The 26,884-nt window shown below is 43.7% G+C and overlaps 1 protein-coding gene across 9 annotated transcripts in view; it reads left to right on the forward strand.

The window, feature by feature from the left end:
- Positions 1-26,884, forward strand: part of LOC148426224 (uncharacterized) — a 304,347-nt gene that overhangs the window by 35,439 nt on the left and 242,024 nt on the right. For 3 of the 9 annotated variants that reach the window (XR_015864959.1, XR_015864966.1, XR_015864965.1), the window contains 2 exons: positions 2,228-2,310; positions 17,287-17,364. The gene's annotated coding sequence lies outside the window, so the exon portion shown is untranslated. Of the gene's footprint in view, positions 1-2,227; positions 2,311-15,582; positions 15,639-17,286; positions 17,365-19,421; positions 19,646-26,626; positions 26,879-26,884 lie in introns of those variants that run through there. The other 6 variants (XR_015864963.1, XR_015864967.1, XR_015864962.1 and 3 more) reach the window with 5 other exon arrangements.

Below are 26,884 nucleotides of genomic sequence, written 5' to 3' on the forward strand. Positions count from 1 at the left end.
GAGGGCCTTAGGGAGGGCGAGGGGGTTTCCTCATGTCGGGCTGTCAGCCCCGCCGTTTGTCACGGTGAGCGATCAGATGCGCCGCCAAAGCCATCACTCATCAGATCCGTGGTTTGTGTGCGCCAGTGTGTGTCATCCAACCCATGTCTGGACAACAAGATGTGTTTGTACTGTATGTACTGCAGTTTCTGAATGAAAAATGGTCTCCCTCAATTAGTCGCCTGGTGGTCCACTTTGGACACTCTTACGTATGTGTGCCATTTAATTCACGGCTTGTCGGTATGTTGAGCTATGTCTTCATGTAAATCCCGTACTGCACAGGTGTCAATCTCCAGTCCTTGAGGGCTGGTATCCCATAGAACAGGGGGGTCCAAATCCGGTACTCGAGGGCCAGTATCCTGCATGTTTTCCATCTTTCTTCACCCGACACACCTGATTCAAATAATCAGGCTTCTGATGAGCTAGCTGATGAGCTCCTGCAGAGTTTGCTGATGATCATTTGGATTTGATGTTTTTGGTGTTCGGTGAGAAGACCGAAAAACACGCAGGCCCTCAAGGACAGGTGGTTGACGCCTATGCTGTACAGGGTGCAGCTTGCGGTCAGATCTCGGTCACCAATTGATGAAGTTTGGCTCAAATTTTGCTACATTTTTGTCACGTGCAAGAAAGTCTTTGCTTATTCAACAGATAATGGACAGTAGTTTAACTCACAGCCTGTTTGAAATTTGTCTGTGTGAAATAATTTTTAAAGGACCATCGTGGCCTCATGGTACAGTGGACGCTTATACTACCCTGAGGATGTTCCAATATTGGAAGCTAAACAGGGTTAGGCCTGGCCAAGGTCCACTTGGGAACACCAGGTGCTGTAAGCATCTAGGTGGAGCCCCTCTTAGGACTCCAGGTTCCTCTACGTGGGCCCGATATTCCTCAATGCGCACCTTCTGGAATTTCTTTACGAGCGGAAAAGTTGTGGGATGAACTATTGCTTAAGGAAGTTCACCGGTAAAAACACCTTTAATATTCATCTGAAAAGGACTACCATGACCTAAAAACAACTCCTGACCAGCACCACCTTGGGGGGGACATAAGGAGTCTGTTAAAAATGTGCTGGCAACAGAAAATAAGTGCAATTACCTAAAAACGCCTGCAGATGGAGACAAAACAACACAAATTCAGTCAACCCCCTAGTGTCATGACAAGTTTTTGTTGCAAAGCCAGGAAAAATACGATATAGAGGGGACGACGTGACAACGTGAAAAAAACGTAAGCCAGGGACGCTGCATCACGGGGGTCCACTGTAGCCCCTCTGTGTATCAAGTGCTGCAAAACGCGTGCCGGCGCGTCAAGCATAAACCAAGCTCGACTTTTGCTGCAGGCTTGTTTTCGCCGTAGTAAATTTCAGTGCAAAGCAAATGCATTAAAAAAAAAAAAAAACATTTCTTGTTAAACAACAGGGGATATTTTCCTTGCATGGAGATTTTTTCAGACGAGGGTGTTTTTGCACATGCAGATTTTGTTGTAGAGGACTTTTACTGTAGGTACACTGTGTCCCACTATTTCTTAATTGAATGTTTGACGCTATGACTCTATATCAATAAAAAAAAGAATTGGGCATATTTGAGTGATGCCTGGAATGAAAGTGAGCCTATTTGACTTTCTCCTTCCGCCTGCCTCGAGACCAGCCAGTGGTTCTCAATTGTATTTCCACCCTCCAGAAAAGGAAAACCTTCCGCCCCCCCTACTCACCGCACCGACTATAAATACGAGAATTATCTATACAAATTGAATAAGTATACCTGTATCCTTTTTAACATTAGAAAAAGAAACAATATAAATCAACTCTCGACAACTTTGAACTATTTTTACGACCTTCCAGCGGTCACAATGAGCGCCTCTGGTCTCAAGACTCCCAGTGCGCTCGCTGCTCATTTGGCCCGGCCGGCAACAGTTCTTGACTTAGTCGCGGCTGACTGGCAAATGGCACCTTATTGCATTAGGCCACGGCCAATTAAGCCAAAGTTCTTAAAATAGGCTTTGCTTAACCGGTCGACAGCTTCTCAATGAGTTTGTCTTGCAAGACACGTCCAAGATAATTGCCAGGCCCAGACGGTTTGACTGGGGTGGGGTGGGGGGGTTATTGGACTTAGTTGACACTTGTCATGGCCTCCATGCTCGCGTCAGTGAGCACTGCGTGTTGTTATTGATGTGATTTTTGCATATTTTCCAGCTAATATGGCCGTCTTCTTCGACCACTACCAGGTTTGTTGTTCCTCTCCACAAAGAAGAGTGACAGCTTCCGACGACTGATTGGTGAGTCCTCCACTTTCTCAGCCTCTTTCAGTAATCCTAACATGGCTCTCAACGTGGCTCTCAAGTGCCCCCCCCCCCCCCTTCGCGACGTGATTGTCCGACGTCAAAATGTCAGCGGCGGCGGCAATTTACGGCAAGCCAACAAAGGACTGTTGTAACAATTAATCACGGGGCGAACGCTGAGGAAGGCGGTAATTAGGTTCATTAAGTGGCGAGCGCCGAGGACAATTAACTGGTGTTGGCGAGGGTTGTCGGCGCAGATGCCATAATAAGTCACCCTGGTCCGTTTGACACGGTCTAATGACCGGAGAGCGTGGGATACTCTATATGTACGCTCACATGCCTGATGAGCCGTTTAAAACCTCGCCTTGAATATCTTTCATTTCCTCGGCAGACTTAATTTCCCCAAGACATTTATCTGATGCAGTGGGCCCTCGTGTTACGAAATTAATCCGTTCCGCGGTCGGGGTCGTAAAACGAATTGGTCGTATGACGGGCAATCCAAACCTATGTTAAATAGCTAATGTGTTTCGAACCCCAGGTAAAAACATCAAAGTTCGACATAGATATTAAAAATTGGTACCAAAATAGTATAGTAAGTGCTACTAAGTGCTAATATACAATTAAAAAATATAGAAAGGATTTATTTACCTTTGAGTGCCGCTTGTTATGGCCATATTCCCTAATAAGGGTTATCTCCAGCATCGTTTCCAAATAAATCATCTTCTTACTTCTCTCTGTAACATCACTAGAAATCTTGGGAGCCATAGCTAACCCTTTCAACTTTGAATTAAGCAGTCAAATGCACTATAAATACGCTTTTGTAACGACTCACAATCGAACAATGCTTTCCCATTTCCGCCATGTGAAACGAGTGAGGCAGACCAATAGCAGACCAGCATCTCCGTGAGGAGACGCCGACCAATAGCGGACCAGCATTGTAGTCACGCAAATGCATGGACGCAGTTAGACGGCAATAGTAAATAAGTGCGATGACCTAAAAAAACGGCAACAGATGGAGGCAAAACAACACAAATACAGCCAAGCCCCTAGGGTCATGACAGTTGTTTTGTTCTTATAACGGGGAAAATTTCATAAAGAGGGGTCGAAAAATCTCAGTATTTCGCCTCGCAACATGAACATTTCGTAAAACAGGGAACTTGTAACGCGGGGGTCCACTGTATGTGACAAAACAATAGTGACATTAACATGCTGGTGACGTAAGATCTCATTTGTATGTGATAAGGTACAGCAAAAGGACATCTTCCATTCCGATGAGCTCATAATTTATTTAGTGCTAAACCACATGTCTAAATCCAGCAGCCATCAATGTCCTCCAATTTTCTTTATTTTCTTCTTTATTTTATGAAACGTTCGTGGTAACCCAACTTTCGAATCTGCACAAGTTACACCTTTTTTTTTCAGCGTAACACTTTCGAACATTTTATAAAAATACATTTCGAAGTAGAAGCATGTGTCATTCCTCTTGATATTTCATCATTATCGGTATCAAAGAGGTAGCGTGCCTCATCTGAAATAATAATTTCCGTTTTATGTATTATCTGAGTCTGAAAGAGGTTTCATTTTGAAATGAACTTTTATGTTGAAAACCAACCGGATTCTCCTCCATTCGTTTGGGTCACTTGAGACACAGGATTTCATCCAGTATAGCGACATGAGCAAGACGTCTTTGAAAAACGTATATGAGAAGGGAAAAAAGTCCGATCGCTTCACAAAAAGCAAACCCTGTCGATACGTAACCGAAAATACCACGGCTCTAATTAAGCTGATCGGCTGCGCTCGTGCTGCCAATCAAGTGCGTTGGATCGACTCGAACGATACCGCCGTCTGATTGGACAAGAACTCCGCACCCCGTAGCTATCCATCAGTCGACGCGGAGTTGAGGATTTTCTGACCTTTTTCTTCCATGTCCTTTTTCCTCCCGCGCTTCGTGAAGCTCCCAGGCCCGAAAACCGTAGATGCTTACGACTCCTCTGCGTTTATTTAATTTTTGGTTTCCGCGGAGCAAAAGATCCGGGTGCGTGACACGTGAGATAGAAAAAAAGAAACATCTCGAGGTACCTATGCTCTCGGGGAGAGACAAATAAACCGCGTGGGCTCTTTATCACCAAAGGAAAGAGACAATGGCCACACAGGTCTTGTTTTACTGACTGCCAACCCCTCTTTTCTCTTTTATTTCCTTTTCCTCGGGCATCTTTCCTTCCTCGCTCGCTCGCTCTCAATCGCGAGCCTATTTGCGGCACGCTTGTTTTCACCCCTTCCCCCCGTCGCACTGGGATGGATGCGAGGCATGTATATCCTCAGGTAAGCTCAAGTGAAAGCAGCCCGACTAGCCGCGCGTGTGTACGCGCACATGCGTGTGTCTGTGGGAGGCTGGAGCTCATCCCTGCCTCTGCATCCTGTAGCCTTAATCTGTGACAGACCATTTCATAATCACAGCCAAGGGCCCTTCTCCTTCTTCTCCTCCTCCCTCCCCTCTTCCTAATTTTTCGTCTTCCTGCGCTCCTCCTCATCCTCCTCCCCTCGCAAGCGGTCTCTCCCAAAGTGCAATAATTCGCAGGCGTGCAGCACCCTCCCACAGGCGGATTAGCGGGCGGCGTGCTCGTCCTACATAATCTCGGCACAATGTGGCCCCATACGTGCCGGCTGCAACAGCGGCGCCGTAGGGCGTCGCGCATCCGCACACCCACTTCCCAAATGGACCCCCAAGTTTTGGCCCGACATTGCGACTTTTTGGGAACGTCAGAAACGAAAACGCTTTGGGTGACGGACGGAAATCGCGCCGCACTCTCGAAGTATCTCAATCGAAAAGACTCGCCTTAGGGAGTCTTCCTAGCGTGCATCTAAATGACTTTGGAGAAACTGTGGTCTGATGAGCCCAAAGGTTATAGCCGACCCATTGCTGACCCATCGAACCGGCGGACACCTTCTGCTTTTGCTTGAAATGTAAACAGCCATACAGAATTGTTTCAATTTGGCGCCGATATTTTCCGCTTTCCTGAAAAGGAATACCGTCTCCAATTATTAATTACGCTGACTCAGACCACTGATAATCAGCATCAGTAATATAAATGAGATATCCTAAGTGTGCCAAGGTACATGACTTGGAGAAGCCCTTGGTCAAATTACACAAAACTTGAAATATGTGGTATCAAATCCACTTAAAAAGTTAAAAAAAAAAAAAAGCTTGATTATGGAATGGTTCGACCAGATTTGTCGTGTGCCGCCCCTCGTCACCTGTCTAGATAATGATTTATTTTTGTGAACACATCTCTACCATGATCCCAAAAGTTGAATATTTTTCTGTGGATGGATATTTATTTTCAATTATTTCTTTGTGACAACAGGTCTGACACTTTGTGTTGGTTATTATTTAGAGGACGAATATTTCTGAATAATTATTTTTGCGAAGAGTTCTCAACGCTCTACGTCGAATATTTTTCTGTCGACAAATCTTTACCATTATTTCTTTTTGAGAACGGCTCTGACACTTTATGTTGATGATTTTTTGTGGACAAATATTCATTCATAATTCAAATTAATGATTTGTTTTTGTGAAAAGATCTCTACTGTAACCCAAAAGTGAATGCTTTGTTTAATATTTTTCTGTGGATACTTTGTTAATATTTTTCTGTGGATATATATATATATATATATATATATATATATATATATATATATATATATATATATCCACATAAATAAATCATTATCTCGACAGGTGACGAGGGACGGCACAACAAATCTGGTCGAACCATTCCGTAATCAACTTTTTTAACTATATATATATATATATATATATATATATATATATATATATATATATATATATATATATATATATATAGTTAAAAAAGTTAAAAAAAAAGCTTGATTATGGAATGGTTCAACCAGATTTGTCGTGCCGCCCCTCGTCACCTGTCGAGATAATGATTTATTTTTGTGAACATATATATATATATATATACTTCTTTTTGATAGTATATTTCTTCCATTAACCAAAAGAGGACACTTTAGGTCGATTATTTTTTTGCGGAGTTTTAAAGGATATAATGTTGAATGAATCAGACACTGATGGCATGTTTTAAGTCTTTTTTTTAACACAAAAATGCTTTGCATTGGTTGAGGTGTACTTGGCTGAAAAGATATTTCACGGAGGGTACATCACTGAAAAAACTTCGAGAACCACTAGTCTCATGAAAACTGCTTTCAAATCACCGACAGCTGACGACAAAGTGTAACGATAACATATTATTGAAAAAAAAAGAGAAACCCCTCCCATCACATCAACACCATTTTTTATATTGATGAACCCGTTTGGAAGAATCGGTTCATATACCTCACCGTTTCAGGAAAAAAAAAAAGGTTGTCGATCAGTTCCACCGCATCTATATATATATGTGATTCGGCGTTTATGTATTAGCTTGGCAAGGCTTAAGCTGTGCACAACTGCTCCGTTAACGGAATGTCAAATAGGATCCATCGCTCCATTCCTTTGCGTTTCATATAATGCCCGTAATGAAAGGTGAGGATTTATACCGCATTAGTAACGAGCTCCATCAGATTTGCAGCCGTAAATCCATTCTGGAGCGGCCAAGTTTTCCTTCTGTAGCGTTTTGCGGGGCGCTTAATTTAATTTGCCCTGCGAGTGCCAGCCCGTTCTCTGGTGTCAGGTGAATAAAACAATTTGCACATACTTGGAGCCTAAACTGTGGAAATTGCCTCATGTATATTTTTCTTTTTTTTTTTAATTCCGTTATTGGGAAACAAGCATGCACCATTAGGTCTGCTAAGCCGCTGGATGCCGCTGGATTACCTACGCCAATCCCATTATATTTATAAAGCTTTTCCTAAAACCAGCGCCACCTTGTTGCCTCTATTACGCCCACGCGCCGCCTTTTTCCATTAATTCCCAATCTCACCACACCTTTAAGCAGCACGCGCGGAATAACGTTGGCGTGGGATCTGATTCCAATACTGCCGGCGCCTCCACCGTGTTCAACATTCAGCTCTTCTCCAGTCTCATCCTGCTCTTATTTTCGCCGTCTCAGCGCAAGCCCACGCGGTGGTAATCCCCACAAGTCGGGCCGAAAACAAGCGACGCCGGGCAGGTCGCAGCAGGAAAAAGCGTGGCGTTGCATACAATATCCTGTTAAGCGGGGTCTACTCGTACCGGAACCCAGGCCGAATTTGAGCATTTTTTTCCCCCCCTTGCGATTGAAGTCATAATCAGCTAAGTTTTTGTTGTATCAGCAGGTTTATCCAGTGCAGCTATACAATGGTGTGAGGTGCATCATATGTAACTATTTATTGATTTAAAAGTTGATCGTTGTAGGTAGCCTGTAAATATGTAATGATTGTGACTTCAAAAAATGATTGTTTAAAGATATCTTTACACCAGCATTTCTCAAATAGTGGGGCGTGTCCCCCTGGAGAGGGTGCGAGGTGAACCCATTTGCAGGCCAGAACTGGCCCGCGGGACGTACGTTTGACACCCCTGGCTTAGACAAACCTTTAACCTGTAGAAGTTGCTGGGCGTGAAATGTTTTCGCTTTCCTAGGGTGTCCTTTGCAAAATATAACTTGAGAAGCACTGCATTACGGCATCAAAAGAGAAGCGCTCAAGAAATTATTAAGCACGAAAGATAAAAGAGCATGCAAGGAAAAAGGAGACACAATAAAAAAAAAGCATGCAAGAAAAAGCACGGAATAAAAAGCGCTCAAGAAATTAGGAGCGCACAATTAACAAAAACATGCAAAAGAGAAGCCTACAATAAAAAAAAGTAGGCAAAAAAAGAGTAGGCAAGAAAAATGATGCATGAAAGAAAAAAAGAGCATGTAAGAATGGACGCAATAAGAAGGAGAACACAATGAAAAGAGCGCTCAAGGAAAAAGTGGCGCGCAGTTAAAAAAACACGCAAGAGAAGCCCACGATAAAAAAAGAGCACGCAAGAAAAATTATACATGAAAGAAGGAGGAGCATGCAAGAAAAAAAGACAATAAAAAGGAGAACACAAAAAAAGCATGCAAGAAAAAGCACAGCAAAAAAAGCGCTCAAGAAATTAGGAGCGCGCAATTAACAAAAACATGCAAAAGAGAAGCCTACAATAAAAAAAAGTAGGCAAAAAAAGAGTAGGCAAGAAAAATGATGGATGAAAGAAAAAAGAGCATGTAAGAATAGACACAATAAGAAGGAGAACACAATGAAAAGAGCGCTCAAGGAAAAAGAAGCGCACAGTTAAAAAAAAGACACAAAAAAAAGACGCGAGAAGCCCACGATACAAAAGAGCATGCAAGAAAAATTATACATGAAAAAAAAAGACAATAAAAAGGAGAACACTGTCGTTTCATCCAGAAGTTAAGGTCTTTGTCTCGGTGTTGTTTTCTAAAGTGTTTAAACATTTTTTTTCCCCCAGCAGTACAGTGGACCCCCGTGTTACAGCGTCCCTGGCTTACGTTATTTTCCTGTTGCGACGTGGAATACTGAGTTTTTTCAAAATGGTTTCGTTCTATTGTGAGTGGTTACAAAACCGTACTTGTAGTGCATTTTACTGCTTAATTCAAACTCGAAAGTTTTAGCCATGGGTCCCAAGATTGCTAGTGATGTTAAAGAGAGAAGCAAGAAGATAATTTGTATTTGTATTTGCCTAGCCTAGGCTACCCTAAATCCTTTCTATATGTTTTATTTATGATGTTTTCTGATCGTATACATGTATATTATACTTGTATATAAGTAGCACTTACTATAATAATTTGATACCAATTTTTAATATGTATGTACAATTGTGATGGTTTTACCTGGGGTTTTAAACGCATTAGCTATTTAAGTTCGGTTTGGATTGCCCGCCATACGGTGAATTCGCCATACGAGCCCAACCGCGGAACGGATTAAGATCGCGATCCGGTCCAAAGTTTGGACAACGATTATTTTGGTCCAGAAAATCTCGCACGTCCAGCTGCAATCACGTAGAAATGTCAGAATGGTTTCGTTTTGAAATGTGACATGTTTTAATCATCCGCTGGAGATTTCAGCCCCCTAGGGCGCTGGCGGGGAGAGGGGGGCCGATTATAAGGTGTGTCCAATTTCAGGTGTGTTGTGTAGTGGATGCAGGGCACTGCCAACACGAGTTAGGCCCCTGTTTGCGTGCGCTCTGACAGCGGGCAGCGAGGCCCACTGGGCACTATCGGTGGACCCGGGGGGGAGGGGGGGGGGGGCATGCAACACTTGACTCACAACTCAAGTCCAACACGATGAGCTGTTGGTCAATCAGTGTCAGTCCCGATCTGTTGACCGCAGATTGGGAGTTTGAAATGAAACTTTTACTTCACCCTTTTCCAGAGAAATGTTGCCGTATGTCTTTGCTTTTTACTCCCTGGATCAATCCTTTTTTTTTTTTTTTATATACAGCTTTACATCAAACACTGTTAATGGTCTTTGTAGTGTCCACTTTTGGAAAGTTTAACCCATTCATTTTACATGGAAATTGGATGTTTGAAATGGACATCTTAGGGCCCATTCCAGATATCGTTGTTCAGTGGGAAACGGATTCATATCATGTCAAATTTGGATTCAAATATATCTGCACATTTTACACGATTTATTTTTCAATAATTCAAACATTTTTCAAACAAGAGTTTGATGTGTTTGTTAACTTGGGAGGGTGGGAGGGTCTACATTGCCCCAGCCTCCTTAGACACCCAAGACCCTCAGACTAACTTGTCCTATTTTTTTTTTTCGAATGCTGGGTTATTGTTGTAGAATAGAATAGAATAGAATAGAATAGAATAGAATAGAATGCCTGTATTGCCATTATAAAACTGATATACAATGAAAATAAGAGGTTTCGTCATTGCGCAATTGCACAGCACAAATTAATCATTCTTGCATCGAACGTGATTTATTGGAAATAAAGTAGAACCCTGCCCCCCTCAAAAAAAAAAAAAAAACATGTATCATGTATCATGTAGTATCTGTTGAATAATAAGTCAACAACAATCTTAAAGTCAGTCAACTAACATTTAAACACTTGACGAAACTTAATCTATGACTTTGCTGTATTTTTAGCCGACATTAGCGGGTTAGCAACAACTAACAACAACTACTAAGTATATAGTGCAACCACTACACAAACGAAGACATAAACAGAATAAACACTCATCGCTTTCTAAACATAGGCAGTAGCATGCCTTATCAACATAAATGATAATAAACTATAAATATGAGCTTACGTTGTCATTCACGACGTCGCCGTAACGAGCCGAATGACGCACAGAGAACGTAAAACAGGAAACGGAATTGCAACGCGACCCGAGAAATTAAAAGCATGCATTTCAAAATAAGATAACGAAGGTCACGAACTCTATCGCTTGAAGAATTCTTAACATAGTTATTAACTAATATTACTTAGTTATTTGATGAATACAGTACTGCATAATGTACTTTTTCATTTTTTTTCCATTTTTGCGCACTTTTTACATTTTTTTTATTTTGGAATATATTTAATTTTTCCTGGAAAAACCCGCCAAGTACTGAGACCGCAAAGTAGGAGGGACCACTGTATACATGCTTATTTGAAATAAGTAGCACCCAGAGCCTACCCAGTGCCTGCGGGCACCATGTTGGCGACCCATGTCGTCACAAATTGACGCGATGAGTCTAGTAGTGTTTCTTGACCTCCGCGGCGGAGGCCCCGCCCAATCCCTAAGACCGGCTCGCCGAACCCCTGGGGTTTGGAACCACCACGCTAAAATCATTAAAGCAAAGTAACCGTGACTACCACCCGCAAGTGGACTCGACAGAGTTATCCTCGGACCGAGTACCGTATAACTCAAATGGCAGTTTTGTCTATTTATAATGTCCAATTATCAACCAATTTGTCGGCCTTCGCGGCCGTCACAGCTCTTTGGATAGCGTGCCACCATTCAGATGGCGGAGTTAAAATGCCAGGAGTTAAGTTTAATGGAGGCGAGGGATCTAAAGTTCAGCGGGCAGAGGAGCCGAACGCCTTCTTAAGGTGAGCCATTTGGCCACCACGCCACCGCATTTGTATACGTCTGCGTAGGGACTGGAGGTGACCTTTTCCTCCTTGCGGCGAGACGTCGCTCACAGTATCCTAATGGTCACCCTGGCCCACCTTGCCCCCATATTTGCCTGGAGGTGTGAATGTGTGGTTAGCAGAACTGGAACAAAAAGAGTGATTTCAGGAATGTAAGTTTGTATCTCCGAAAAACCGTTGCGGTCCGTCGTTTGACTTATTTTTGTCAGGAAGTTCGGAGCTGCTAATGTGGAGTAGATGGACCGGCAAACTCATTTGCACCTTGAAACGCATTCAAACGCACTCGCAAATACTGTATATTCAAACTTATTTGCAAGTAGATTTAAATATTTACATTCCGTATTTGTGAATACAATTTGCTATACTTCAATATATGCCAAAGAATTAGGTAAACATTTCAAAACTAATTTTAATTCATTTTATTATGTTCATCAACGTATACCCTGCCGAGATTTTTCCCCATAATGCCATGGGGTATGCACATGCGCAGGTCATACACTGTAGTGCTATGGGAAGAGAAAAAACAAAACAAAACATGTTTTTATCGTTTTGTCTACAAGTTCCGTATTTTTTTGCACTATAAGGCGCACCGGATTATAAGGCGCACCCTCAATTCATGACATTTTCAAATCGTTTCCATATATAATGCGCACCGGATTATAAGGCGCATCCCCAATGACATATTTTCAAACTTTTTCAATCACAACATAGTAATACTCAAAGTAATAACAATAATAACTCAAATAATAACTCTAAACTCTCACTAGCATAATAACTCAATGTCAATATGAGCAATGTTGTTCAACCGTAACCACGCAAAAGAAACAGGTAAAGCTTACTTTATCAGTTCATTCCTCATCTACCAATCCCAATCTCAGTATTGATCCATATATAAGGCGCACCTGATTATAAGGCGCACCATCAGCTTTTTAAAAAAAAAGGATTTTACCTGCGCCTTATAATGCGGTACATTTAAACCTATTTATTCTGTGTTAAGAATTCTTCAAGGACTCCTGTTTGTATTGTTTACTTACCTGTGTTATCTTTTTATGAAATATCAGTTATTTATCCTGTTTACATTTCTGTTTGTCATTTAGCTCTTAGCAGTGTTTGTGTTACCTTCTTGGTGTCAAGAAAAAAGAACGAGCAGACTGACTCAACGTTTGAGTCCATCCTTGCTCACGCGCAGAGGCGTTAAGATGATACGTATTCTGTGTTCAGTTATATCACTCTGAAAATGTGTGCTTTTAATCTGGAAGGCTACGTTATATTTCCGTTTCCTGTTTTTACCTTCCCGAAAACAATCGGCTGTCTGCGTCATGTTTCGTATCCGTGCAGTCGATCCGAAGCGTTACTTATTTTCCCAAACCGCGGAGAGCAGCAACATAAGGATGAAAGACGGAACCGTAGGTCACCGACCCCTGGCTTGGTCCTAAAGCAAGTCGCCATGGGAAAAATCTTTTTGAGAAAAATGAAGACCAGTTTTGCTAATTTTAGCCTCTGGAAATGATGTCCAGACAGACATACCACAACCAAAAATGATTGAAGAAAAAAAAAAAACTTCCTCAAGTGTTTTTAGCACCAATGGAACATCCAAAGGTGCAGTTCATCTTCATCGGAAAAAACTTCCTGGAATCGTCCGTCGGGAATATAGCCATCGCCTCCTGCTGCTGTGCAGATCATTAGGAAAATGAACGATTGCAGTTGTGCGTGCGTATGTGTGCGCTACGGGCGGTATGATTACTCCGCTCTGTCTCCTTACCTGCCGGCCCACCGTCTTACCGTCAGCATACCAACTTTCCTCTGCCTCGCTTGCCCCCAAACCAACAACACACACACACACACAAATTCATTTATTTGTCTAGATTAATCGCTACAAAACATGTGAATCTATCAAATTGCGACAGCTGATTCTAGGCCAGTAAATTTACTCCCCCGGGGATTCACTTTTCTTTGGGGAGTTTGCAAATCCGCCCCACACACCCACCGACTCCAGGAGTTATTTTTCTTCTCTTGTTTTTTTTTTGTGCGTGTGCCGTGCTCACGGGCAAATATCGCAACATACATTTTAAAAACACATCAACCACTTGGGTACAACCCCCCCCCACAAAGGTCGGAAAAATTACAGGAGCATCGATTCATGTCGACGGTGTGGGAACTAACCACGACACGGGCCTGGAGATTTTTCACTTGTGCGAGCTCCCCCCCATTGACAAGCGCACACATGTGCGAATTGCTATCATAGAAAATGTGCCAAGAGTTAAGAAGAAGAAAAAAAAGAAACAGAAACAAGGAGTTGTTAGATTTGGTCTCTTTAACACAGACTGTACAATTAGGTGACTTGAGCTAGGTCAGGGGTGTCAAACTTATTTTTATCGTGGGCCACATTGTAGTTATAGTTTCTGTCATAGGGCCGGAATAAATCTAAAAATAGTCTAAAAAAAGCATCCTTAACAGTCATAGCTTAAATTTTGACCCCTGAATTTCTCTAAAATCCTGAAAATTTAGGACTTAAAAATAGAAAAAAGTGTCTAATAAACGCCGTTTTTGCTTGTTTACATTTTGACCTAGTTTTGAAATCAGAGGCCGGTAAAAACTGTTCAAAAGATAGATCTGGAACAGATTTTTTTTTTTTTAAGACAATTTGCAAGTTTAGCTAAAAACTTGACATCAAATCAGCATTTGGCGGGCCACATAAAATGATGTGGGGGGCCGGCTCTGGCCCCCGGGCCTTGAGTTTGACACCTGTGAGCTAGGCCGTCGTGCTACTGTGACAAACAAATCTGTAACTGCGACACGAGCGTTCCCTTTGCACTTCAAACCGGGTAGACATGATCCCGTACCAGATTCGTTTGTTTTGATAATCGTTTCCACAATGAAATGTTCACCAGGGTCTAATTCGTGGCAGCGGTTGAAAAAGAAACAAAACATAACGGCACTGTATGAAAACAAAACAAAAATGCATCATATGAAAAAAATGGCATTACAGTGGGCCCTTTTGGTACGAAATTAATCCGTTCCGCGGTAGCCGTCGCAAGACGAATTGGTCGTATGGCGGACAATCCAAACCTATACTATTTTGGTACCAATTTTTGCTCCTCTCAGGCCTTTCTTCAGACTTTGGCGCCTTGACTTCCAAACGAAATACAAAAGTCGCTTTCGTCTGAAAGGAGGACTTTGGATCACCCTGCAACTGTCCAGTGCTTCCTTTCCATAGCCCAAGTGGATTGACGATGGGAATACGATTATTGTAGCCCATTTCCCCGACACGTCTATGAACAGTGGTTTTTGACACCTGGGCTGAAGCCCCCCCAAAATTCCGGAAGCGGATTCTTTTTCACAATGCGGACAGCGGTCAGATCAGCAGTCTTCCCCGTACTTGTGATTTAGTTTCCTGAACCAAGCTGAGTGTTTTTCAAGGCTCAGGAAACAGTTCCAGGTAGACGATTCAAGCTACTGGTTGAATAGCCTACAAGTATACTTTTTGATGATTTTCTAATATTTTGAGAGAGGATTTTTGAGTTTTCTTAAGCTGTACGCCATGATCATCAATATGAAGAAAAACGGCTGGCAATATTTTCTTTTTTTCCCCCCATTGTATTACTTTATCAGAATATTCTATTTTTCTGAGCCAGTCCTTGGGTCGCTTCAAGGGCAAATGTTGCTTATTATGACTATTACCTCTCTTTCAGACAAACCTCCTTTTACCTTTACCCATTGATTCCTTCTCTCCTCCCCTGAGACTTCTGTATTCATGTGCCTATGGTTTGGACGCAAACGGGACTTGAAATTTTGCTGCTGGGATCCTCATGTGGGTAGTTGTTTTCATGAGTGGGAAGTCATGAGCGTTGTTCCGTTTGAATCATTTTGATTGCTGACATGCACTCTTAACAGTCTGCGAGATGGTATTAAGAGCTTGGATAAAGTCATAAGAGCTTCCACAGTCCTGTTCCGCAACTCCGACTATACAGAAGGTGGTCCACCAGGTGTGGTTGACCTTCCACTGGGTTCTCCATTGTACGTGGAGGTTTCTGTGGACAAGAGGGATCCCAGCTTGGCAGTTGTTTTGGAGAATTGCTACGCCTCTCACTCCTCAAACCCCGACAACCCTCAGTGAAAACAAATATGCATCTGCTTGGATGCGATGACCACGGATTCTTGAGCAAAAGCTGATAACCAACAATCTTCCGTTTTAGATGTCCCGCTGTCCGCCAATATCGCCGATACGCATTCATAACCGAACTGCGTTCCAGTGAGTATTCTATTCAGTATTCCATAGGATTCACTCTTTAGACTTGCATGTCGATTATCGTTCGCAAACATGTCCTTTCACTTACCTTCATCATATGTAGGCTTGCACAAAGCCAGCACGCCGCCTCGCCATTGGCACGTAAGCACACTTACGCCGGCAGGCATCAAGCTATACAGTGTTGACAAAATAGGACAACCTTGGACAATCATTCTTTTTCTTCTGTGCTAGCATAACCATTTATCACAAAATGCTATCATTTTCATTGTTGTATCATTCTGTCCTCCATGCTAGCATGACCATTTATCACAAAGTTGTACAATTTTTATAATTGTATCATACTTTCCTCTGTGTTAGCATGACCATTTATCACAAAATTGCATCATATTTGTAGTAATTATTGGATCATTTTTATTCATGTTTAAGTGTAGTTATTTTCTGTAAGTGCCCCTTATCAAAAATAAAGGGTTAGCCCAATTTGGAAAAAAATAGTCTTGTGGTCTTGATCACAATAAGTGCAGTGTGTTGCGGGGTTTAATATATTTATTTTCTGTCATCAAAATCAGTGGGTGGGGTCAAAGCATGATTAGCTCAGATCTTGTCCAATCTATTGGTATGGGCTGAAGTGGTCAGAAACATGGTGGCTACAATGACGGACTCCTGAATTGTTGGGGTTATTCCTCTCTCCCGACATTGACCTAAGAGTGACCGAAGAAGTACTCCACATTGGTTACCCTGCTCAGTCTTGGAACCGTGAAATAGTTAAATAATTATGTACAGTAGTTTTTAAGTCGCAACTTTTTTCCGATTGACCTTGGATGGAGATTGTGATTCGCCAATTCAGTTTTAGTACGTTGTAAACCGAAGGTCCACTGTAAGCTAACACAAAATACAGTGGGCCCCCGGTTTACGAACACCCTCTTTTACGAATATTTCGACTTACGAGCGTGGACCGAGGAATTTTTTGTCCCCCACTTACGCACAAACCTTTCGTTTTACGAACAATCCGACATGCCGGTCATTGTATTTGTTCATATATTTTCGCTTTACTACGTCAACAAAATCAGTAGTTGATGCTTGTCACGGCAGCGTTGAACGCTATTGCTCTTACAACGTCACAGTCACTGTCTCAGTCACGGTGTCAGTCACGGAGTCAGTCACAGAGATGCCGATATGCTATTGGTCGATTAAGGTCACGGTCTCGGTCTCACTCACGGAGATTCTATTGGCCGGCGTCACGTCAATCACAGAAATGCCGATATGCTATTGGCCGAACGCCTTTATCTAGCTTGATGGCACAGCTGGTCGGGACGGAAGGAAGGAGAGAAAATGAGTGAAAAACGGAAGGAAGGAATGTTGTGAAGACTTTGCAAACTTTATCTGTTAGACATGGCTTCTAAAATTGCAAGTGGCGGTAAAGGAAGAAGTAAGAGGATGATGACAATAGAAACCAAGCAGGAGATAATAAAAAAATACAAAGGAGGCGCACGCATAGTTAACCTTGCTCGTGAGTATGGACGTAACCGCTCGGCAATCTAAGGGCAAGACTTTCCTTGCCGGGGGACGGACCTCGCTCGACAACAAAATGGAGAGGCTTCTTCTATTATGGATTAAAGAGAAGGAAATCGCCGGTGATATGTTCTCGTTTCAGAAAATAAATCAATAAATTCTGTGGGTTGGTCTCTGCTCCCCTCCGCCTCCACCCAGCTCAAGTCACGTCGCCCCAAAGGTAAATGTCATTTTTCCTTTGTCTATTTATGTTATTTAATTTAACTGTACAGTAGGTTATGTTACTCATTTTTAATATGTGTATAAAGTCGTGATGTTTTTACCTAAGGTTTTTGCACGCATTGCACGCATTCACGAATTAACATAGGTTTGGATTGCCCGTCATACGAGCAGTTCGAGTTACGAGCGTAGCCGCTGAACGGATTCAGTTCGTAGCACGGGGGCCCACTGTACTGCTATCGTTACTACAATTGGATGTTCCGCACACCAACTTCAACTGTGAGACTGATCGGCAACTGTTCAAGAGAACGCTTACTTTCTAGTTATGGGGGAAGGGGACGTTTCTCGGCTGCTGGCGGCCACGCCATTAGATTGTCCCCAACAATTAGGCAAGTCTTTGTCATCCTTTTCATCGTCATCGGTGTCGTCTTTCTTTGTCTTTTCATCTTAAAATCTTTTGAATACTTCTCGGAGGTTTGCTACGTGAAACATTCCTTTGTTATTTGTCGGTTTCCCTCCAACGGCATTTTTCAAAGCTTGCTAGCCACCTCCTCTTCCTGTCAATCCTCTTCTTTGTATTTGCTGGCAGGAGCTTTGCTCATCTCTTACCAAATGCACTTCTGCCACCCAGTGGCTGTTTTTATAGCATGGCTCTTGAGCCTTGCACACACATGCCCCACGTTTATACGGCATTGGGAGTGAGTGAAAGTTTTTCCAACTACGTTTTTGCATGGGGTTGGCATTCCAGGTGCTCAAACTGGAATCGGCCTGAAAAAAGTGGCAATAAACATCCCTGCTTTTTTTTTACCATTTTTGCAAAGACATTTTATACAACGTGCTTTTTTTACCACGAACGAAACTTTAGTATTCACATAGGGTTTTCAATACTTCAAGTGATGTCCGATTGAAGACACTGTATTGTTGGACAATGAGATGCAAGTGAACATCTTTGTGGACAATATGAGGTCATCGTAAAGTTATGTGTAAGGTATGGCGACAGATGGGTCAAAATAGGGGCACCCCAATATATGGGTTGTTTTATACAAAAAAAAACTAATTTTTTGATGTTGTTTTGTGCAAAATGATCTATTTTCTTGACGTTTATTTTAGGTCTCAAGGTAGGTCCAATTGAGTTTTTAATTTTTTGTCCATTAAGCAAGTTATACTTAACCCAACTGTTTTTAGACTCTACCAATAATAGATACCGTATTGGGCTGATACAAGTCGTATTTTTTGATATTGGGTACTCGTCGAACCTGATGATACCATTCATCAAGGTTGTTACTGTAAGTCAAACTTATGTTGCCTGGTACTCCAGTTAATGACTATAAAGGATATCTGAGCCGACCCAAATAGATTAGCCAATTGAGCCGGTATTTGAAGCATGGAGGAATCATTACTGCGTCAGACAAGAAGATTTTGTTCTCATAGTCGTATAGGCCTGAAAAACGAGGATGTATTGAACATCACAAAAATGGAATCGCAAAGGTTATATTACATGGCGATGTTTGCTATCGAGAGTGCCTTTTCTTTATGCGGTGACACCATTTTAATTTTACCACAGTGTCGTGTTGGGTTTGGATTGTGTGTTTCTTCTTTTTTTGGGGGGAGGGGTCTTTTTTTCTGTTTGCGTGGGCCCTGTTTCTGTTCCTCTCATGTCAGCCCGAGTCAGAATGAGTTGGTCCACCGCTCTGCGTCGACCTGCCCCTCGTGTCCACCAAACGAGCTTCCCGTGCCTCTTCTTCCTTCCAAGCTGTCGCGTGTTTAACTAATTTGCGTGAGTGTATTTAAGCCCCAGTTTTTGCTACAGCTAGTTGTCGGATCATAAGTCTCGAGCCTTTTCGTCTGTCTCCCCGTGTCAACCTGCCTCTTAGTGTTTTGTTTCACTCGCGTGCCTGTATTTTATCCCTGCCTGCCCTTTAAAGTAATAAATAGGGACTGCTTCATACATTCCCTGTCTCAGGGCCTCTCTGCACCTGGGTCCACTATTGCCGCAAATACGCCACCGTTTCTACCAGCCACGCCGAACTGTGACACATAGCCCTTTTTTTTTCTTAGAGCATGAATCCTCCTGCATCTTTCCAGGGTAATCCGCAAGCGGGACACACGTAAGCACAGGACCGGAACTAATGAAGACAACTACTCAATTACGAGCTCAATTAATCCAAGTGCCTCCCAGCCAGGGATGGCCGATAAGCCGAGCTGGTTCAACCACCATAACCGGATGGCGAACAACACGTAACGGTTCCTCAGTCGGCCACATCAGCAGTTGCGTGTCACCACTGAAGGGGCCCTAGTATGAAAAGTACCAATTTCCTACCTCCGGCTGGAAATTGTGTTTGTCTTCGTGCTTTCTTGTCCCTCCGAACGCAATGGCTGTAAGTCCTGTATTATGCAGTGTTCTAGACATTGTTTTGGCTGAATGTATATGAATGTTAATGGACAAATTAGCATATTAAAAGATCGCGAACGTTTTCGTTTAGCATCGCTAATCGCTAGCTGACGTTAGCATCTATGCTAATTCATTTTCTACGGAAGTCATTTGTGACGCATTTATTTCGTTAGCAAAGTGCTAATGCTAATTTCGTTTGTTTTCAGTTTCACTCTGAATGTTCATGAACCTCAAGTCACCCCATTTGTAATAAAAGGAGCAAGACGCTCAGCTACCTGGCTCATGAGACTAACGTGTTTGGCTTGCTGTTGAACAACGTTCACATACCACGTGTATCCAACACGTTGCGATAACAGTACAGTGACAAACACATGGTACCCATCCGGACTGATTTGATAGGAGGGAACAAATGTTTGTGATAGCAATGTACTGACGCCGTTTTACCTTTTAATGTCAGTAAAGCGCCAGTTTTTGGCCCAGTGTTCACACTGTTATACTCTCCATCAGCTGTGAGCTGTGAGAGACGATGGAGGCATACGTATTGCGTGGGCCGCCACCATTGAGCTATGTCACGAAGGGGGCAAGGCAGTCACATATGTGCAGTCTCTGCAAACGATTTTAATATCTGGTTCAAAATATCGGGACCATAAATCGTATATTTAATCGGTAATAAATTCGCCAATGTGCCAAATGTAGTTTATATACATGTATGACACTATGGAAAAAAAGTGATATCATGATATCATTTGTTGGGATCCCGATTTACCTTTCTGTTCAAGATCAAGTCTGTTATTGCTCCCGTCAAGCTGCGCTAAACTTAGTCTGAGTCCAAATTTTGCAGATTATTTTTTTCCCACCATCTATCTATAGAGAAAGATCCACGTGTTGATTTCATTGGACTTATTATCTTGGCTTGTTTTCGTTTTTTGATTTTTTTGTGGGGGTGAGGGGGTCTCTGGTTTTACAGTGTGAAATGCCCCGCTGGGGCAAGTTAGATTATTCTTAACCCTCTAGTTTGTTGAGGTTTTGCCTTGTATGGATTTCGGGCCATGCTTGCTTATAACGAAGTTCTTACCAAATCTCAGGTGGGACTGGCTTCCGACTTCTCCGTCCAATCAAAAAGCAGCCTTTTGCTTGGCTTCCGCCCCTTTGTTACGCACATATGGGTACCTAAATGTGGTTTGCATTTACGCAAGTTAATGACAATGTTGTGTTGGAATTGATGTGCGGTGCTTCCTTACATCTCGGTAAAAAGCACTTCAGTGCCCAAAGGGAGGGACGCACTGATTAAAGTTTTAGATACTCGACAACAGGAAGATAACAGCATAATTATTCTCCTTTAAAAGTAATTAAAAATGGCAAAGGCCACAGGGGATTAAAGTCTAATTATTTCATTTATCGGTAAAAGGACTCATGAGGCTTTTGTTATGTTGTCCTCGCATAAGGTTGGATTTCCTCCACTTTAGATTTGCGGGTGTGCTCACTAGGAACTTGCGATAATTGTCCAGAGTTTATTATATCACAGCGATCCCTCAATCCGCGGTGAATTGGGACCGGGACCCCCCCACGATCAGTGAAAACCGCGATATAGATTTAGATATATAAATATTAATGGATTTTTTTTAAATAAAAAAAAAATAAATTAAACATACATATATGTATTTCGGACAAATCAGACTGCATCACATTAATTTAACGAAATCTTAATTAAACCTTATACAGTATACGGAACTGCTGTCATCCCTCCCCATCCATTTTGCTGTAGTCACAGCTTTACGGCGCCAGAAAGTCAAGTGTGGTAAAAACATGATGAAAGTCACATTTTACACTTGAAATTCCAGTTTATTAGAAAAGAAATCCAGGCAAGAGATTTCCACGGTGAAGCCGCTTTCCTCGTGCCACGAAGTCGAAACGCTTGTCGGATTTGGGCGCATGGTTTCTCTTTGCACAAAAAAACGCACAAAATAGAAAAACTGAATATTTCACCTGGCGACCCATTCTATCGGACCGTACCCAAACATTGCCGATGATAATCGACTCGGCAAATATTCGATCATGGTGTTATTATCTACAACCAAACCCGTAGACCGAGGAAAGGTGGGAGTGGCGGCGGGGGGTGGATTTCACGTTGCGGTTTTTGCCCTGGAGATACACTGGAAGTCCTAAGATTAGAGAGCTAATCAATCCCAGCAGGCGGCAGGCCAATCTCACCGCGCTGCAGCCGGGTCCGACCTGACCCTCCTCAAGTGGGGGCAGGGCTCGGAGAACAAGGCGACGCTGACAAGTCGGCGAAAAATATGGGAGGTGGGAGGCCAGGGGGAGGGGGGGGGGGGGGACGCTTGCCTGCAGTGTATTAACAGTCACGTGAACAAATGCGAACAAATCTTTGTGTCGGACAGGTAGTGAAGCATTGTGCCCTCAAACAAATATGATTAGTGCCATCAATAAAATGCCAAAGCTGGGGACTCCCTTGATTTGAAAGATGAGGTGGAGCCCCACTCTGGAAGGTCAATAGTTCGGGATTTCGGAGGTTTTGTTGGATCATCGAAATACTGCTTCAACTCGCAGAAATCTCTCTTAAGATCCGATTCATTTTGAAAGTCAATCGGGATGGCGAACGACACTCCTCTCGTTCCCGTTCCGATCTGTTTCTCGATCCTCTGCTCACGAGGTTGATCCGTTCTTAAGACGCGGTGTAACACGAATTTCAGTCGGAACGCCGTCCAAATAATAATAATATATTAATAATAATCGAAATAAAAAAGAACAAATAAATCGATCCTAAATAAAATGAATCAATATATACAGATGTGTTGTAAATGTATCAAATGACATAGTGTATGCCACATGAATTCAAGTCTAGTCAAAATTAAGTACTGTTAGATAAAAAAAATTAATAAATTCCTTACCATACTTTGGGCACGCCTTTTCCTTAATCACCATGAGGCTCACTGTTGATTTTGATCTTCCAACCGAAGCATTAATAATCTTTACCTTTCAATAATTTGGAGCCATAACCAAGGGTTAAAGGTTGAAAAAACAAACAAACGAGAAAAAAAAACAAAAAAAAAAGTCATCAAACACGTGGGAGAGAAAAAAACACGAGTTGAGAAATGATTTCTTCCTCGATCACAACCACCGCAAAGCGTATTCATCCGCTGCGCGCTAGAAACTAGTTCGCAATCGTTTACGCCGCTTCGCACGCGACCTTGAAACGTCGTAGGTGGCGTCCGCCGAAGCCCGCGCCTTCATATTTGACTTATCCTAACACTACCGTAAAATTCCATACTAAACGACCCAACTGCCACCAATAGAACACCAAATCATTCTTTCCTTCATCCATCCGTCATCCAGCCTTCCTTCCATCCACCCATCCGTCTGTCGGCCCGTCCAAAAAACGGAATTGAGGAGGATGCCCAATAATAGCGTCTGAGTTTGCCGACCACGATCGCCGCAGCGTTCCTTTTTTGAAGTTGACTCCCATTGACTGTTAGCATCTGCCCGCAACTTGAAGGAATCTAGCAAAAGCTTCTTGCCTTAACCTAGTTCCTAGCGTGTTCGTTTTTGTTGAAAGATCGCCCATACCACAACTTAGTGAAACAATCGATTTAATCCAGACAGAGTGGGAAAGTACACGAGGCCTCGGGCCAGTCCTGCCACGGGTCGGAGCAGAAAATGGCAACGTTTCACCTTCAACATTCAGTTCTTATACCCTTTTGGGGCATCTAGTCCCACTGTGGAATGCAAGTGTGTGTGTGTGTGCGTGCGTGCGTGGGGGTCTGTTTGTGTGGGGATAGTATCTTCAAAAGTCTTTGTTCTGCCGGCCACTCTTTGAAGCGGGAGGAAGTCTGAGCACCATAAATTGTGACTGATATCTTCTCTTGAAGGCCACACCTAGCCTTTTGCTCCTGGTGGAATGTTGTGTCGGGGGATGCCACCTGTTCCTTTTGGAGGTGCCGACTTGTCTTTATTTCCCCCGGGCCAGGACCATATCTGCTTTATACTGACATTACGTCGTCTCAATCTTTAGTAGAATAACACAGTTCCATGTACACACTATTTGAAAAATAGGAATTTCCTTCAAACTCAACCCAGATTTTCTTTCTAGGCCTCTGTTTCCTCTTTTTGACCCCTTTCTCCACCCTGCCCCTCATTCCTTTTCAATGTTCGACTCAGTCCGAAGGCAGAGGGGGGGAGGGGGGGGGGGGGGGCGTGGGTGAATCTGAGCAGAGAAACATCCTCTGGGTCTTTTTCTTTTTTTAAAAAGAACTCCTCCAGATCTCATGTTTAATTCATGAAAGAGGGCTCAGGCGTGATACATCCTGGCATGACGAGCTGAGTCCATCTTTGTTTTTTTTCATTTTTGTTTGTTTTGTTTTTCTTAATAGGGGGCGAGGTTGTGAATCGGACCGGACTCAACCAAGTCAGTCCCCCTCCGCTCTCTCCATCAGGCTGGTGAGCAGCCGGGAGCCAACGCGAGTCTTTCTCTCGGAACGGAAGCGCGGCTAATGAAACGAGTTCCCCTTGGTCGGAAAGCAGCTGGAGTGGCTTTACTCGGTGTGCCACTCAAAGCCAGGTTGACCGCAAGGCAAACGCCGACGCGCGGAACAAAACCGGCGCGCAGAACAAAACCGCCGCGCCGTTCCGACAACACGTCGTTACTTTTCCGCTACGTTTTCCGACATTAAAAAAAAAAGAAAAAGATCTGGTCCAAGAACGGCGAGTGGGAAGCCATGCCTCGCTTTTGGCACACCCGCGCATGGCCGCAAGCGTCAATCGGCGCAACCCACACCTTTAAAAGCCACCGCCGCTTTATGCAAAAGCACGCCGCCGACAAATTGAATTCTTGTCGTTTAAGGCCGGTCACGTCCGCATCCTCGACAAACATGGCGACACGCGCGGGCAGGAAAACAAGCCGTATCTTGTCGGGGGAAGATTAGGCAGCCGTGTCCGCCTTCGTAGACGGCGCGGTCAAACCCACGGCGTTTTCACAGGGCGTTCCGTAGTCGATGGAAACACTCGAACAAGACACGAAGCTTAAATCCGGGGTTGGGCTCGCTAAGATGGAGGAAAGGAGCGCGTGTTGGGAGGCGGGAAGCCGGCTACAAAATGGCCAATTTCATAGCACGCGCGCGGATTAAGATTCCGCCTTTGAAACCGCTGCGGAATACCCATGTTCCAATTACACCCTGATGGTTTGGGCGGGAGCTGTGGGGCCATGTTTTTGGATGCTCTTGCTCCGGCTTGCCAGATTGTCTGGGGGGGCAGCGTTTGTTCCTTCTTTGATTGGGTGCCAGCGAGGGCCCTCGCAGGCTCTTGGCAAACCCTGACGCCTCCCCATCAATATGCCGGCGCCGTGCGGCTGGGGTATCAAAAATGACCCAATTAGAGGATGGCAATATGTTATGACAGGCAATACTTGCTTGGGTGGCGGTGTTTGGGAAAACCAGCCTTTCGCATCACAATTTCTTTGCCCATCTGTTTCTATTTCGCCATGAACTCTGAATTGTTTGTCTTGGCAATTAAAAATCACTTTTCCTCATTATTTAAACAGTTCATGAGTAACTTTGTCCTATCGTTATGACAGTAGTCGTAGTAGTAGGGTCGTCGTAGCAGCGGTAGTAGTAACAGTTTGCCCCTTAAAAATCCTTCTGCATAGATTGAAAAAAAAGAGGCCGTCATAACCCTTTAAGGCAGTGGTCCCCAACCCCCGGTCCGCGGACCGCTACCGGTCCGTGGATCAACTGGTACCGGGCCGCGTGGGCTGCACCCGAAATAATGTTTTGGAGATGATTTAGTTTAATGGTACGCGCGCACCGAACGCGAACGAGGCGAAAAAGCGGAGCGTTTCTATTGTAGTCAATGGAGTTCGCGTGACTGGGCGCGAATGCACGTCGGACGACGCGACGGACGCGAATGGAGCGACGCGAAAGGCCGCGCGCCGTCACGAGAAGCGAATTTCGGCTTTTTTTTATTTATTTTTTTACTTTTGCCGCGTTTCGCGTCGCGACAGCCATCCGACTTCGGGAACATTCGACGGCTCACGCAGGGGGCGGGAACGAATCGTGGCGGCCGCTTTGCGGTCACCGAGAGCGATCCAACCCGGCCGGCTGAGCTTTCGAGACAAAACGGAGCCAAGCAAGAGCACTCACCTGGCTTGTAGAAAGGCGGAAGCGAGAACTTGGGACAACTGGTATGTGCAGCGTTTGCTTCACTTACCAGCTGTTGAACCGTAGTTACTGTGCTAAGCTGATGATAGCGCAGCATCGTTAGCACAATACTTAGCAGCCAGCAGTTAGCATCCCCCCGGTCCACAATATTACTGTTGGCGTCTGACCGCTGTTGATATTACATATTACATAAATACTGAGATAGTGAGAAGGATGATGTGGCTTTTAGAGCAGTCCCCCCGCCCACAATATAAATGTAAGGCGTTGACCGGTCCGTGGTGATCAAAAGTTTGGGGACCACTGCTTTAAGGCATACTGCTCTTATTTTGCCATTTAAAGCTGCTTTGGATCTTGAGCTGATGTTGATTTTGAATGGTAATAATGAGACCAGATCATGTACAACGAAATCTTGCGAGATTAAAACTGGAGTAGTACTAGTTTTTTTTGTGGGGGGGGCTTTTGGGCCTCAAATGCAATGGAATACACAGGAGAACAACACTGCATGTCAGTAAAACATGTGCGGTGGGAAAGCAAGCCAACAATTCAAAATAAAACTTAGCATAACAAAGAATGTATGACTCCTTTATTTTGACGTTGAAGTTCTTCCCAGAAACCAGAGATGTGACAACAATACTGCAATAACTCTTCCTCCCACCTGGGGACGGTATATCCAGGATTATTTTCATTTTCCTTCTCATTAGATCAAATGCCTCAGCGAATCCGTCCGAGAGCGGCGGCGGTGCGAAGGTCGTGTCGTGACGTACGGGCAGCTGATAGCCCCGGGCCGTCGGACCGGTCACCGGGGCCCGGACCCCCTCTGGCCAGTCTGGACTGCCATGTTTAGAGCAAGCTGCCAACCCGGATGGGCATTTGGCGCCAGGCCCATTACCAGCTGGTGAGGGTTCATGCGCTCTTCTCGGTGCCATTAGGCTCACATCTGTCACAAGCATACCATCTCC

The sequence above is a fragment of the Hippichthys cyanospilos genome, chromosome 3 (assembly GCF_059441005.1).
Source record: "Hippichthys cyanospilos isolate Australia breed blue-spotted pipefish chromosome 3, RoL_Hcya_1.0, whole genome shotgun sequence".
NCBI classification, from domain to species: Eukaryota; Metazoa; Chordata; class Actinopteri; order Syngnathiformes; family Syngnathidae; genus Hippichthys; species Hippichthys cyanospilos.